Source organism: Lactuca virosa, chromosome 5, assembly GCF_052849685.1.
Source record: "Lactuca virosa cultivar CGN04683 chromosome 5, Lactuca_virosa_CGN04683_v6, whole genome shotgun sequence".
Lineage (NCBI taxonomy): Eukaryota > Viridiplantae > Streptophyta > Magnoliopsida > Asterales > Asteraceae > Lactuca > Lactuca virosa.
Window position 1 is genome coordinate 234426292 of NC_136430.1, and position 15824 is coordinate 234442115.

Sequence of the window (15824 nt, forward strand, 5' to 3'; positions counted from 1 at the left end):
TATGGGTATCTTGGGGAAAACTTACTTGAGCTCGGCCGGTCGCACGCATCACACACCTTGTTCTTTCTCAAAAATTATTTATCTTAACTTTTAAAAAACTGTTTCCTTGTGAAAATCTTTTAATCCCTCGGTTTGAGTCCAGACACCCCCGAAGGTGTGTACGAATCCCTCAAACCAAGGCTCTGATACCAACTTGTAACATTCCAAATTTGAAGACCAAAAATTTTATTTTTAATTTAGTAATTTATAAGACATTTTACCAAAACATTGTCAACATAGCATCAAGTTACAAAAACCATAATGTTGTGTCCTAAATCATGACATCAGAAGTAATGAAAATCAGAGTACAATCCCAGAAACCCAATGCGGAAACCATGTGTGTGTGTGTGATGCGCCGCTACACCGCCGGTTCCTTCCCCTTGGACGAAGAGGTACCTGAAACCAAAACCAAAACTGTAAGCACGAAGCTTAGTGAGTTCCCCCATCATACCTATACCACATAATACATAATCATCGGTATCTTTCAACCGGTAACTGTCAAGCATAACCGGAAGCTAGGCTCCCCCTCGGTATCTTTTAACCGGTAACCGGGAACTACCCTCCCCTTCGGTATCTTTCAACCGGTAACTGGGAACTACCATCCCCTTCGGTATCTTTCAACCAGTAACTGGGAACTAACCTCCCCTTCGGTATCTTTCAACCGGTAACCGGGGACTATTTCACCCCTCCTACTGCTAATATATATAATAAACACAGTAAGCATGTCAATCATACTCATATCAGTCACAATAATCATATCACATACCAATCCCAGATAATTATAACAAAGACAATCATCTACCCAATACTCATACTTGTGGGCCGGCATTGTGGCCGTAGACCCATCCCTACTAGGAGAAGACTCACCTCAAAGTCGTGTAGTGTCTAAACTGTCCTCGGCGCTCAAATCGACTCCCCTCGACTCCTCAATCCCTACACGACAATCCCTTCTAAGTTATCGCTTGAATATGAAACCCTAACCAGGGTCAACTCAATCAGTCAAAGTCAACCTCCAGTTGACCTGACTCGCCGAGTTGGTCTACCAACTCGTCGAGTCCATATCCCTTTAACCCAAACCAATTCCCGTCTCTACTCGTTGAGTCTAGCAAGAACTCGACGAGTTCTCCTTCAATCATACCATCGAGACCATCTTCATCCGACTCGTCGAGTTCGCCCTTGAACTCGTCGAGTTCATCTCCCTCATATGAATGTATCCAGTCTATGACTCGCCGAGTTGTATGAACAACTCGTCGAGTCCATCTTCAAAGATTGGGAGATTGCCTTGGACTCGCCGAGTTTGCTCAAACACTCGTCGAGTCCCATGATTCCCAGGCCCCTTAAGAGCCTAAACAATTGAGGGACTTTCCACCCTATCATCTGGTCCATCAACAGAAAGGATTTGGTGGTCATTACACCCTGACTCAACGAGTCCCAAGAACGACTCATCGAGTCCATCCTTGACCATTACTATACAGTCGATTTAAATGGATCTTAACACACCAAAACCATAGATCTGGCCTCCTAATGTCCATTTTACACGTAAAGATCCAAACTTGGTGCACATGCATGGGGTCTTTGGCTCAAAAAGCCATAAAAGATGTTCTACAAGATGCATGGGGCTCTCATGGCCATAGAGTTGGCACCTTTATGCCATGAGACCCCTCCAATGTCCCAGATCTGAAGTCAAAACTCCATATAACACTTCACAATCCGAAAATGGCTTAGAAAGCCCTAAATATACCCAATATCCAAGCCCTAAAGATGAATAAACACATGGAAGACCAAGACATGAGATTTTTACCTTGAATGAGCTGGAAATGGAACAAGATCTCTGGATCTCCAAGCCCCAACTCAAACTCACAAGCTCCTTTCCTCTTCTCAAGCTTCACAATCCACCAAAATGCACCAAAATGGCCTTAGAACACTCAAACAAGGCTAGGGTTTCGAGATAATGGTTTCTGGGAGTAATAGGGACTATGGAGGCTGAGATAAGTTGTTTAAATAGGGTGCAAACCCTCAAATTTAGGGTTTCACTCAAACAGCACCTACTCGTCGAGTCAGTCTCCCGACTCGTCGAGTAGGTCACTTAAACTCCCCGCGGATCACGACTCTACTCGACGAGTTGGGCCACTAACTTGTCGAGTCCCAGAGAGAATACATGAAATTATTGAATTAAATACATACCAGGAAACAGGTGTTACACGAGCTCTTCTACGGCAGTGCTTTTCAATCATTCAGCACAAATTTGATCTACATTCTTTGTTCTTGATTGTTATTCCTGTTTTGAACCTCCACACCCAATGCATCTATTCAGGGGGAGGATTCAATCCCTAAATAAACCTCGAAAGTCCAATCCAGGGGGAGAACCCTATTCAAGACAATGAGCCACATTCATCATTCGAGGGGGAGAATGAGAATACAAATGATGATTCAGATGCTCAATCGGAATTTGAAGATGTCAATGCTGAATTGGATCCAACTTATGATCCAAATTACCCTCCTTTGAACAAATGGACCAGAGATCATCCAAAAACACAAGTAATAGGAGAATCGTCTTCAGGAGTTCTTACGAGAGCACAACAAAAGGCGAAGCAGACTGCATTATTCTCTAAAGTAGAGTATTGCATGTTTAATTTGTTTATCTCCAAAATTGAACCTAAAAATGTTCAAATTGCTCTTGATCATTCTTATTGGGTACAAGCAATGTAGGAGGAGTTCAATGAATTCGAACACAACAAGGTCTGGAGACTAATTCCCAGTCCAAAGGATGCATTTGTTATAGGTCTAAAATGGGTGTTTCATAATAAGCTAGACAAATAGGGAAATATGATACGAAACAAGGCACAACTAGTTGTTAAAGGGTCTTGCCAGGAAGAAGGCATAGATTATGAGGAAACCTTCACACCAGTTGCAAGACTAGAATAAGTTCGGATCTTCTTGGCATACACAGCACACAAGAACTTTGAAGTATATCAGATGGACGTCAAGTGTGCCTTTCTGAACGGGGAACTAGAAGAAACAATATATATGGAACAACCACTAGGGTTCATAAACGAATAGTATCTCAATCACTGTTACATTCTGGACAAAGTAGTTTATGGTCTGAAGCAAGCACCAAGGGCCTGGTACGAAACTCTTACTCGCTTTTTAAAACATGCTAAATTTAAACAAGGATCGGTCGACCCAACCTTCTTTTGCAAGAAAGATGGTGACCACTTGATGATCTTCCAAATTTACGTTGATGACATCATCTTCGGATCAACTAACCCCAACTTAACTGCTGAGTTCCGAAAGTTGATGGAAACTAAGTTTGAGATGAGCTCCATGGGTCTGAGTAACTTTTTCCTTGGTTTGAATATAAGACAGAGTCAGGAAGGAATTTTTATCAACCAAGAGGCTTATACAAAGACTTTACTTGCTAAGTTTGGAATGGTGGGAGATTCAAAGGTGAAGGTTCCAATGGCATTCGGAACGAAACTAACACCATCTTTGGACAAACCAGCTGCTGATATGACACTCTATCATCAAATGATATATTCATTGATGTATCTAACTGCTAGTCGTCCAAACATCATGTTTTCTGTTTGCTATTGTGCTAGGTTTCAAGCGAATCCTCGCGAACCCCACATGACTGCTGTTAAGAACATATTCAGGTATCTTAAACGAACCTCCTCGCTAGGAATATGGTACCTATCAAGCTCAGGTTTCTTTGTGCAAGCGTTTTCTGATGTCAATCTCAGAGGTTGCGGTCTAAATCAAAAAAGTACAACAGGAGGATGTCAATTTCTTGATGGCAAAATCATAAAGTGGCAATCTAAGAAGCAAACTTGCGTCTCCCTATCAACAGCTGAAACTGAGGACATAGCCGCTGCCTCTTGCACTTCACAAGTAATCTGGATTCAAAGTCAGCTTCATGACTATGGTATTAATATGAAGTGAATCCCCTTATATTGCGATTCTGAAAGTTTCATTCATATCTATCACAACCCAGTGCAACTTTCAAAGACCAAACACATCGCACTGAGGTATCACTTTATCAAAGATCACGTGGAAGATGGTAATGTCGAGATATACTTTGTTAGATCCGCTAATCAGCTGGCCGACATCTTCACGAAAGCCTTATCTGAACAAACCTTTAATTGCATTCTTCAAGGCTTAGGAATGATAGAGGCTGAATTTGTTCCGAAACCACCTTCGCACTCATAAAGTTTTGGTAGACCTGCGAATTGGTGTGAACGCTCACAGTGACTTGCAGTTTACTTTTCATACTGCGAATTGGTGCGAACGCTCGCAGTGACTCGCAGTCCATTGTTCATTCGTAGGTTCGGAGCATTATGTATCATTTTGTATATTTTGTTGTTATTTTTCTGTTTTTATTTCTTTTTTAGAAAAATCAAAAACTCAAAAATATTTTAATTATTTCTATTTTTTTCTTTTTCAGAAAACTCAAAAATACAAAAATATTTTCTTTATTTTTGCTCTTATTTCTTTTCATAAAATAATAAAACATCAAAAATATTAGATAATTGAGCAGGACTGAAGGTACATATTCATCAACACTTTCAATTCTAGATGGTGGGATAGGTATAAATTCCAAATCTTTGTACTAGTTAAGTGTCCCTAGAAGCATGTTGCTGTATGTAGTCCAAAACCTCTGAGACTCTATGTTCGAAGCCTTAATGAATTGATAATACCAATCTTTTCTTCCCAATCAGGCTAAGAATTCACATAAGTCATGAGCTACCTTACTCTTCTCATGTTGAGTTAAGAGTTGACTGCTTGGTCACTTTCGTATAGCAGAGGTACATTTATCTTCGGAACCACCTCTCACTACTTCTCTATCACTTTCGCATTCATGAATGTAACCCTTGAGACTCTCAGAAATTACCATTTAGTTTTATGGTTACACAATATTTGTGCTTATGATCTTAAATTCGTTATTACCACGAATTGAGTGAAACCCAAAAACCAATACACATTTCAGAATTGACGGTGAACAATAAACATGTTCTAGATTTATCACCATCGAATTAACGAAAATCCACCTTCATGGTTTGTACCTAGAAATCTCTTTTTATTTTTGTGTGATCCTAATGAAATGTTCTAGACCTAATACATTTCTTCCAAACAGATCCAGTTTTTATTTTTCTTGAGATTTCTCTACTTATCCAGTCACTCAAAATAATTCCAAAGCATACTTGTTCTTATGACTACATTGGTCAGACAAGTACTTCATCCGAACGTTCGTACTTATGTCAAGTTTCGGAGTTTAGTTGAAGATGAAGCCACCCTTTAGGCTTAATGAAAAGAAGCCTTTCATTGTTTTTCAATAAACAGATGATCGTAATTCAACAGGACACCACACAGACACTTTAGAGTCTCTCTTGACTCTGAAGGAAAAGATCCTTGCCCGGGATCCAACTGCTTCATGTCTTAATAGGTATCACTATAATCCCATATATTTATGTTGATTTATTTCTTTATCTTTGGCACACTCTCTCACGAAGATCCTCGTGATTTTCCAAAGTCTGGTTCACAGTACTCATGATTACTTTCAGTTTCGCAGAATACTTGATGGTGATAAATTGCGAAAGGGCGTAAATGACACGGTTGCGAAAGGGCGTAACTGAAACGACAATATTAAAAGGGATAAGATTTAGGCGCATGAAAATTTGAAACTGACGCCTGATGTCACGCCGCCTGACACACCTCTGCTTGATGTCACTGCTGTCACTCACGCTTTTTTATGAGCTTTTTCAGGCTAATGGAGCGCCAACTGTCAGTTTTCTGTCACTACCACTGACGTATAAAATATTTCGACGCTTCAATTTTCTTTACCACTCACAAAGCAATCAAAATCTCCAGCGATTTCTCTATCTACTGTTCATCTTCTTCTTCACCAAGCAACAATGGCAGCAGCATCTGAAACTCCTTCCGTTGCACAACAAATGGCACAATGCACATTAATCAACATCAAGGCCAACCAGAATCTCATTCTGGACCTTAAACCATCCAACTACGATGCCTTCCACCAACCGCTCATTGAGTGCCTGCGCTATTCTCCGCTGGTTATCACTATGACCAAATCTAAAAACATACCCTTGGTTCATCTGTCCAAGGCGTATTCGACTACAAGCTACCAATCGGGGGAAGAGAGGATTAATTTTGAAAATAGGTACTAAGAAAACCCACATCACCAAATCACGATTCTGTAGCCTGGTGGGTCTTCCTCAAGTTAGTGACCTAATCGATCCAGAATCCATCCCCAACTCTGCAATTCTAGATATGTTCTATAACATGGGATATCGTGAATACCTTGTCGTCGTCTCCAAGTTCAAAAAGCCTAACCTATCGCCAATGTGGAATGGGTTGTTTACCCTAATTTTCAAAAGCTTCTCGGAGAGGGTAACATGCTCAGACTATGCAAGAAAGTTGTTTATGACCATCATGTATGGTGTTTACTCAGGAGTCAACCTCGACTACGGTTCGGTGCTTTGGGCTCAACTAGTTCAGAGTACACTTTCGACATCTAGGCACAATGAGATTTCCTGTGCAAGATTTTGGACTCTCATCGTTCAGAGGGCTATCGATCACCACAACATTCCTATGGTAGAGGGTTCGAGTATGGCAAATATTCAGGTTTTTCACACCACCAACATCATTCTGTCAGATAATTCACGCTTTACGTTCATCGGATCTATCCCAGAGACGATGCTTCGTAATGTACCAGCTGCGAGTGAAATCATCCAAACCTATCGCAGTCTACCGGCTTCCGGTCCACGACCAATGACTTCTACAATTCGACAAGTTCTCGAGGAGGCTGACAAACCAAAGAAAGTAGGAAAGAAACGTTCTAAGGCAGGACCATTCGTACTTGCTCCGACTCCAAATAAGAGGGTGAAGGGAGCTGCTCGCAGATAAAGAACACCAACGCCAAGTGACCATGAAGATTAGCAGTCCAACACTATATCCGACATTCTGGTTCAAGATAATGTTCACCATGAACATGATGATACAGCTGCAACTTCGCACCCCTAGTTTTCGGAGCCGGTCACTACAAATCCTGAGGAACTTTTCAAATACTTACATCTATTCCAATTACATATGACTTTTTCCAAGATTTCGCTCCTCCTTCATTTACTACTACTGCTACTATTCTTATTACAATTTCTCCTTGCCCTATTGCTTCTATGGGTGTTTCACAACCCCAAGCCACCATTGTGATGTCTACTCCTATATTCACAGAATCTACAGCAACAACCACCACAACCACTAGTGCACCTCCAGTTTCTGTCAACGTATCTGATACGGGGGCAGGTGCTTCAGGTTTTACTCTTGGTCATTCTACACCTCCCATCTCACCTCTTTACCAAGACGATCTAGATACTGTGTATGGTGATGATGAAGACGAATTTGGAGGTTTCACCTACAATCCATTCAACATTAAAACAGAGAATGATGATGAAGCTACAGTTACCGAAGGACAGTTCAAGGCGTGACTGAGAAGTTGGATTCCTTAATTGAGTCCACCAAATCATCTTCTCGCAGTGACTACTCTCAATAAACTGTCAAGGCATTCTTTGAAATGCTCACGAAGGAGCATACCGCAAACCTTGACAAAACCAATCAAGCTGTTGAGGCTTCAACAACTGTCTGCAAGGATACGACCGAAAAAGTCGATAAACTACTCTTTGATGTCAATACTTTCATGGGAGATTTTCAGACTTCCTTTGAACGAACACTGCAAAGGCGAATGCATTTATCTCCAGTCTTGGAACTACCCCTCACACTGAGAAATATGCTCTTCAAAAAGTTCGCACCGGTATTCATTCTGACAATACAGAGTTGCACACCTCCATCTCATCAAAAATTGAGAAGCTTCAGGATGATTTGGCCACTGAAAGCAAAATAATGGATGTGATCGCAAGCAGTACAGCAAAAGTAAAGGTTTTATCTGTCCAACTCGCTCATGCCAATTCACAGATTGAAGAGCTTATGTCTAAAAAACCTGTGATGAAAAGCTGCATAGCTGACGTGAATGTCTTCCTATCTAATCTTATTGAGACTCGTGATTCTCAACTTACAGTCTCTGTCAGGTAGCATCTGGCTGACAAACTTAGGCTTGTGTTCTCGATGCTAAACACGTTTGAGGGTGTTTCGGAGTCTGGTCCACTTCTGAAACAAGGGGGAGAAGCTGTAAAGCAACCTGAAAAAGAACCCCAGAAACAAGCCGAAACTTCTACTGAAACTGAACAAAAGCCAAAACCATCAAGTGAACCGAAGGATAATGAAGCTTAGGGTTTGAAAGGAAAAGAAAAACTTGTCAATGACAATGATGAAGAAGAAGAAGACAAAACTGAGAAACTTAAGCGAAAAGCATGTGATACAGTTCTCGATGAAAACCAACAAATCGCAAGGGAGGCAAAAGAAAAAGAGAAAGTTGAACGTGAAGCTCAAGTCACTTTGGAAAGCAGAAAGCTTTTATTTCCTTTGTGGACTTTGGAGCATATTATGAATGAGGCAATCGACAATCCAAGCCAGTATTGGTTAGAGCCTGTTGCATCTTTCGATTTGCAGAACTCACACAATTCGCAACTGGATCTTCCAATTACACCGAAAGCCTTCAAGTTTCGTAGCTTTATCAAAGTTGCGAACGTTCCTCTCTCTGAAAACGGTGCTGATCATACGATCTTCTCTTTCTACTTAAAGCACATGAAGCCTCAATATGAAACCTGGAGTTTGAAAAAGATAACAGTTGTGAAGGTTTCAAGGACTATTGAAATCGATAGCTTCCTGAATGCTCATTTCAAGGTTGTTAGAGGTGCTACGAGTCACGTGTTCGAGTTTGCTCTTGCTGATATACCTTGCCTGAACCTGTACGATTGAATTTTACTGCTAAATATGTTGCTCAAGGATGAACAAAAATATGAACCCATTGTGGCACATCTCAAGAGAATGTTAGTTTCGTACATTCTACCTTGCTAACAAGCATCTTTACTCCACTTCTTGTCTGCAGTACATATTGGAGTTTATGGGTCAATGCAAAGTGAACACGGATGGGGACAAGAAATGTTATTCGGATATGATCAAATGGAATATCCAGGTTTGCAAGATCTTACTGAGCATATTGCCGAAACTTTTTGAAGTTCAGAGGCGTACTCAACAGTGAAGGTCTCCTGCCTCAATTGACACAAGGGGGGGGATTGTTGGGTCTTAAGGATTGCGTCAATTGTATTTAATATTTAGTCCATGTTTTGTAATGGGTTGGGCCTGTCCACCAAGTTATTTATTATTAGGGTTTAGCTATTTAAAGTGCATGCATGCACCATGTTTTGTAATCGTCCAAGTTGTAACCCTACATTGCCTTTACAGTAGCAGTTCTTAACCGAGCTCTTCTAAGGCAGTTCTTTTAAATCATTCAGCACAACTTTGATCTTCATTCTTTGTTCTTGATTGTTATTCCTGTTTTGAATCTATCGATCAAAATCTTTATTATTCTAACAATCATCTTGATCGCTTGCTTGTTGCCGAGAACATAACAATCACCAAGCCGCACCATTTTTCCTGACATTAACCACTGTCGAGCATCTCTACATCAACCACCTTCACAATTGAGCATAAACCACCTCCAGTTGACACCATCGCCATTTGCCCGACCTTAACTGGAAACCGCCATTACAGCCACGAAGAAGACACTACATCCCCTATTACCATTGTTTTTACAACCCTTAGCATTTTCACTTCTTGAAAACAACTCATACATCTTCATAAGTCTGCTTCACCTCTAGTTAAACATCTCGCCACCTCAGACCACCCTTATACAACCCGTCATCTCCACCACTAACCACCCAGAACATCGTCACTAGAGCCTATGACTTTGCAGAGAACCATCTGCGTATCACAATCTCCTACGTATTTTTGATCCATCATGCTAATTCCACCTTAAACAAACCAAATGTTAATCAGAAAAATAAAAAAATAAGAAGAAAATAAATTAGTTTATCTGCGTAGCTGCCATCTCCACCACTAACCACTGTGAACACCGCCATAGATGCCCGTCCTTTTCCAAGAGCCATCCAAGCATCACCATCTCCTACATATTTCCGATCCACCAATTTATTTCACCTTAAACAAACCAAATGTTAATCAGAAAAAGAAAATAAGGAAGAAGAAAATAAATATGCTTTTGTGTTGTTTGTAAAGAGGGAAAAGCACACACAATACAAGGCACACACACATTATTGATGTTGTTCCGAATTTTTATTAATACAGTTTATTAGAACGAAAATATAGGAGAAAATGGAAAATTAGAATGAAACTTTAGAAGGAAGTGAAAAACTTTTACCAATGCGGTTCCCATATTTACTTTTGATGCGGTTTCAATTTTTATAAATGTGTTTAATAGTGTGGTTTTGAAAACCGCACCATATAATGCTTTTTTAATGTCTTTTACTTTAGATATATGAAAACCGTACCAAATAATGCTTTTAATGGTGCGGTTCATTGGTTTGTTAATGTGAAAATGTTTTAATAGCCTGGTTTTAAGCTTCCACCACATCAATTTATATATATATATATATATATATATATATATATATATATATATATATATATATATATATATATATATATATATATATATATATATATATATATATATATATATATATATATATATATATATCGTACTATTAAATATGTTATGTACTAGTGAGAAGTCGTTATATTTTTATATATCAACTATAAGAGTTATTATTTTATAACTAATGTCATATTATTTTTCAACTTAGTAGTTATTATTTCATAGTTAACTAGTTGTGAGACCCACATACTATATGAGTTTATTTAAAAAAATAAAAATAAATATGAAGAACAAAAATTTATAAAGTTTGAATTTAAAAGGAAAGAGAAAAATATATTTAACTATTAAAATTGATGTGTTTATTTCTCTTTTTAAATTTAAACAAATAATTCAAATAAACAAACAATTAAAATAATTAGATTCAATTGAGAAATTTAGAAATTATAAAGAAAATTGCATTAGTGAATTTGATATGCATTTATTATTATATTTATTAAATTTAAATATTATATGTAATTTAATAAAATGGAAAAAACCCAGAAAATGACCTTCTCTTAGGTCCTGAGTGTCTCTTCCACGTGGTCGTTGGTTCGAGTCCCATGGATGGCGCCAAATGATGTGACTTGGTTCTCCGGGATGACTTGTGGACAACTGTTACGACGGAGATCTAAGGATCATAGAGCAAAGTTGTTAGAACCGCCCTAAGGACTGTGCCCCGAGAGCAGACTCCGACGATCAAGTTATATCGGTTGGTAGAGATGAGATAGTTCTCCTAAGCTAGAGAGAACCATCTTGGTGTTGGGGGTAGTGTATGGACATGCTGGCTGTAGGTGGTAGAGTTGCGGCTGAGCTAAGGGGAAGCTCCTGAGTGGCGGTTGAGCCACCGGAGAAGGTCTAGGGTGGCGGTTGAGCTACCGGGAAGAGTCTAGAGTGGCGGTTGAGCCATTGGGATTAGGGATGAGCATCGGAACAGGCCCTAACCGGAACAGACCCGAGAACCGAACTTGGTGACAAATATGAACCGAACTGGACCGCCGGTTCTACTAGTTCTGCTTCCGGTTCTTGCTAGGTCTTCAATGTTGGAACCGATCCTCGAGAAATAACCACATATTTTGAGAAATATTTCCGTTACGGTTTCAGATTTTTCTAGTGTTTCTTCTATATAATCTTCTTCTGAATCTTCTCCATAACCCTATATTCTCAAAATAAAACATATAAATATTACATTGTTAAATGGTGCTGAAACAAGAAAAGTCAGATTTGATATGTTGTCTTGCGGGCTTTGTAAGTCGTTCAATTTTTAACCAAATCAAGAGTTTTTATAGTCTAAAATTAGATACAAAACCTAAACAACATGTAGGAAAAAGAATAAGGTCAATACAACTTAAAATGAGTGAGATATGCACATTTTAACAAAAAAGTCAGATTACGTTTTAGTGTCGAAACAAAAAAAAAAGTTTGCTTTAATATGCTTCATTGGAGGGCTTGTAACTCATTCAATTTTTAACCGAATCAGGGGTTTTTATAGTCTAAAATTATCTAAAACCCTAAATAACATGTAAAAAAAGAATCATCTCAATCACACTTCAAATGAATGAGGCATGAACATTTTTAAAAAGTTAGATTATCTTTTAGTGCTGAAACAGAAAAAAACAATCTGATTTCATATACTTCCTTGCGGGGTTTGTAACTCATTCAATTTTTAACCGAATCAAGTGTTTTTATATTCTAAAACTCTCTCTAAAACCTAAATAACATGAATAAAAAAGAATCACCTCAATCCCACCTCAAATGAGTGAGATATGAATATTTTAAGAAAAAATCAGATTACGTTTTAGTGTTGAAATAGAAAAAAAGTTTGATTTCATATGCTTCTTTGCGGGCCATGTAAACCATTCAATTTTTAACCAAATCAAGAGATTTTATAGTGTAAAATTATCTACAAAACCTAAATAATATGTTGGAAAAATAATAATGTCAATCCCACTTCAAATTCGTAAGATACAATCATTTTAAGAAAAAGTTAGATCGCGATGGGTTACATTTAAGCCGGTCCGGTTCCGTTCCCGGTTTTGGGCCGGTTCCAATGACTGGTTCCCGGTTCCAAAAATCCACAACCATATCGTTCCGGTCCCGGCCCGATCGGTTCTATCCGGTTCCGGTTCCGGCATCGGTTCCGACCAGTTCCCAATCCAAATGTTCATCCCTAATTGGGAGAAAGTCTCACTCCATGAAGGAGGTATTGTTCACTTTATATGAGACAATTATGTTAATGGAAATTAGGTCAGGCATTGGGCTAGCCCAATTTAGGCCCAACTAGCAAGGAGTTGGGCAAGGCCGCCCGGGGGTGCCAGGCGAGGCTGGCGGACGCGCACCAGGCAATACTGGCGGGCGCCCACCAGGAAAGGCTTTGCATTACAAGTGTTACAACATTTTTAAAAAACAGAAATTTTAATATATATATATATATATATATATATATATATATATATATATATATATATATGATATGTTTGTTCAATAATTAAATTAAATTCAGCAAACACAACCATTAATTGGGCCGAAAAATCATCATATTTTGTAAGAATAGTTTTCCAAATTAAAACTATTGTTTGCTTTTGACTTTAAGCACTATAATCCTTATGACTAATGTTATCTTATGTTTGGTTTTCTCATGACACACGTTCGGCCTTTCTTTAGGAGATGTTGAAAATTAGAAAAGTTATTATTATAAACCATCAAAATAATAAAGGAAAATTAGATTGGACATTGAATGATTGTAAAATAATTTATTGTAATAAAATAAAATAAAATATATTGTAAACAACCTTTTCATCCATAACAATCATTTCTATTGATAAAATAACATTATTTTTTGCAAAGTTTTATATCTTCAGTATTATCATTGAATTGGCGCCTGCGTGGTGGTGTGAGACCGGTTGATTGTTTCACATGCTACATTCCATCATGGTTCCTGATAATTGGACGTAAGATTGGCCTCTTTCTAGGTAAGAGTAGCCTTCTTAAGCCCCTCATAGCGATTGCAATCAGGCGAATATTGTGTCCAACAACTAGAAGAGTCATCAACCCTATCCATACCAACACAATACATTTTACCACATTCTTGAATGTCTCTGACATGGGATTTGGTGACAAAACCGATATGGAAACCACGTACGTTATTGACAAAGACGTAGTAGCAATCCACAAAATGACCATCAAAATCCACAAGAAAAAACGATGCTTCAGAAAAGGCAATCCACTAATAAGCAACAAGATAATGCTAAGAGACGAAACAAAACCCACCGTATTGCAAACCAGAAAGACATGGTATAAATTCGGATGACTGGATGCCATGATAGCATATCCAGCCCTACGGTTTTCATCTGTCGTTGTCCCATCTTGCCAAACACCTCCGGGAGGATTAGTACCTGCTTGAAAGGCCATTGTTGCTATCAATGATGCCACCACCATCAAAGTGTTTCGCTTTTTGTCCAGCCAGTCATCAGAGTTTTTAGAGGTTTCTTTCAAGTAAAAAGGAGAGGCCTGTCTCTTATTATAGTTGTCTAAGCCATCCACACCGATTTCGTTTCTGGAATTTTGAGGATCTTGTCTGAACAAATTACCAATTTTCGCCTCAACAGCTCCTGCTTGTGTTAGGGACTGTAAGATTTGATGATATTTCAGATCTTTTCGACCTTGAGCCAATATATCCATTGGTGTTTCTCCACTTATGTTTGTTGCGTTGACTTGTATAGTTGTACTGAGTAGCAAGAAGTTTATGGTCTAAACAAATGTTAAAGATAGGATCAGTTAATAAAAATGAATAAATCTTGCAAACACGATCAAAAACTTATTATATATTTGATATTTCAACTTTAGTTCTTACAAAAAGAAGGGAAAAATCTTGGTATGCATGCGTACCTCAGTTTGTCTGTAAACCACAGCTAGGTGTAATATATTATTGCTTTGACTGTCCTTAGAGCTTACAAACTCATGATCACCTGTGGTCTCTATTAAGAACTTCAAAATCTCCGGTTGGTTATGGTTCATACACAAGTGTAAGATGGTCTCCTGCTGCACAATGGCTCTAGCTGCATCAGGTCGGGCTTGCACCAGCTCTTTCACGACATCACTGCGCCCTTTAATGGCTGCAAGATGGAGAGGATTGTTCCCATCACAATCAGGCGCAAGGCATGCTTCAGGGCTAGCCGATAGCAGAGCTCTAACTAGTTCCACATGGCCTTTTGCAGATGCTATATGAAGAGGCAAGCGTCTTTGTGAATCAGGCTCCATAGCAAGCTGAGGCTTTCGAGCTAGGATCTCCTTAACAAAGTCGGTATGTCCAAGCATTGATAATGTGTAGAGGCATGGCGCCATAGCGATTTAGGGTAACTCTGTCAAGAATCAGTGGATCTTCTTGAAGCAACATTATCAAAACGGTTAGGTTTCCTTCTACTGATGCTTCATAAAGTAGTTTCTCTTTCTCCATCCGCTCCATCACTCAGATACGAAAAGCAGAAAATAGCTCATTGAAGAAGTTTGGCATAGGTCATGCATATATATAATAAACGGACAGGATAAATTAGCTATGTAGCTACTTGAAGACTTTTCTTAAGTGATAGTCGATTTGTGGGGACGGTGAAATAATTTAGGGTTGATATATAAAACCTACAAAATTCTGAAATATTACTGATTGACGAAAGTTTGACTATTGCAGTTTTTTATGTTTTGATGACTTGATACTAAAATTTTATTGCTTCTTTAAAGCAGTTTAATATATGATTCAAAAGTCAAAACACTTAATTACATCGTTCACAAACATGTCATTTTTGTAAACAACTTTCTATCCATGTGCCATGTTTTTTATAGCCCACCAAATTATTTCCCGGCCTATTGCCCATCCTATGTATAATTGTAGAGAAATTAAATATTCTTCTACTTTCTTTTTCTTATAAACCTCCTACCCAATTAAATAGTGGTATGTATGACATTTAATGAAATTTTAATATACAAACACTACTAGAAACCTGACCTACAACGACAAATTTTATCTATAGCTAATTAACCACGGTTTACTGAGGGATCACTGATGGAATGCATAAACATTTCGATCAAAATAATTATAGAAGTTTAGAGATGTATTACCAAGGGATCAACGACGGATTGGTATGATTTTATCGACAAAAAAACAGTCCCACGC

The 15824-nt window shown here is 38.6% G+C and overlaps 1 pseudogene across 1 annotated transcript; it reads right to left on the bottom strand.

Moving 5' to 3' along the window:
- Positions 1-13460: 13460 nt before the first annotated feature.
- Positions 13461-15327, bottom strand: LOC145116411 (uncharacterized; annotated as a pseudogene). The gene is made up of 2 exons (XR_013712059.1): positions 14546-15327; positions 13461-14407 (listed from the first exon to the last, which is right to left on the bottom strand). The product of XR_013712059.1 is annotated as an uncharacterized LOC145116411 (transcript).
- Between the last annotated feature and the right edge of the window lie 497 nt (positions 15328-15824).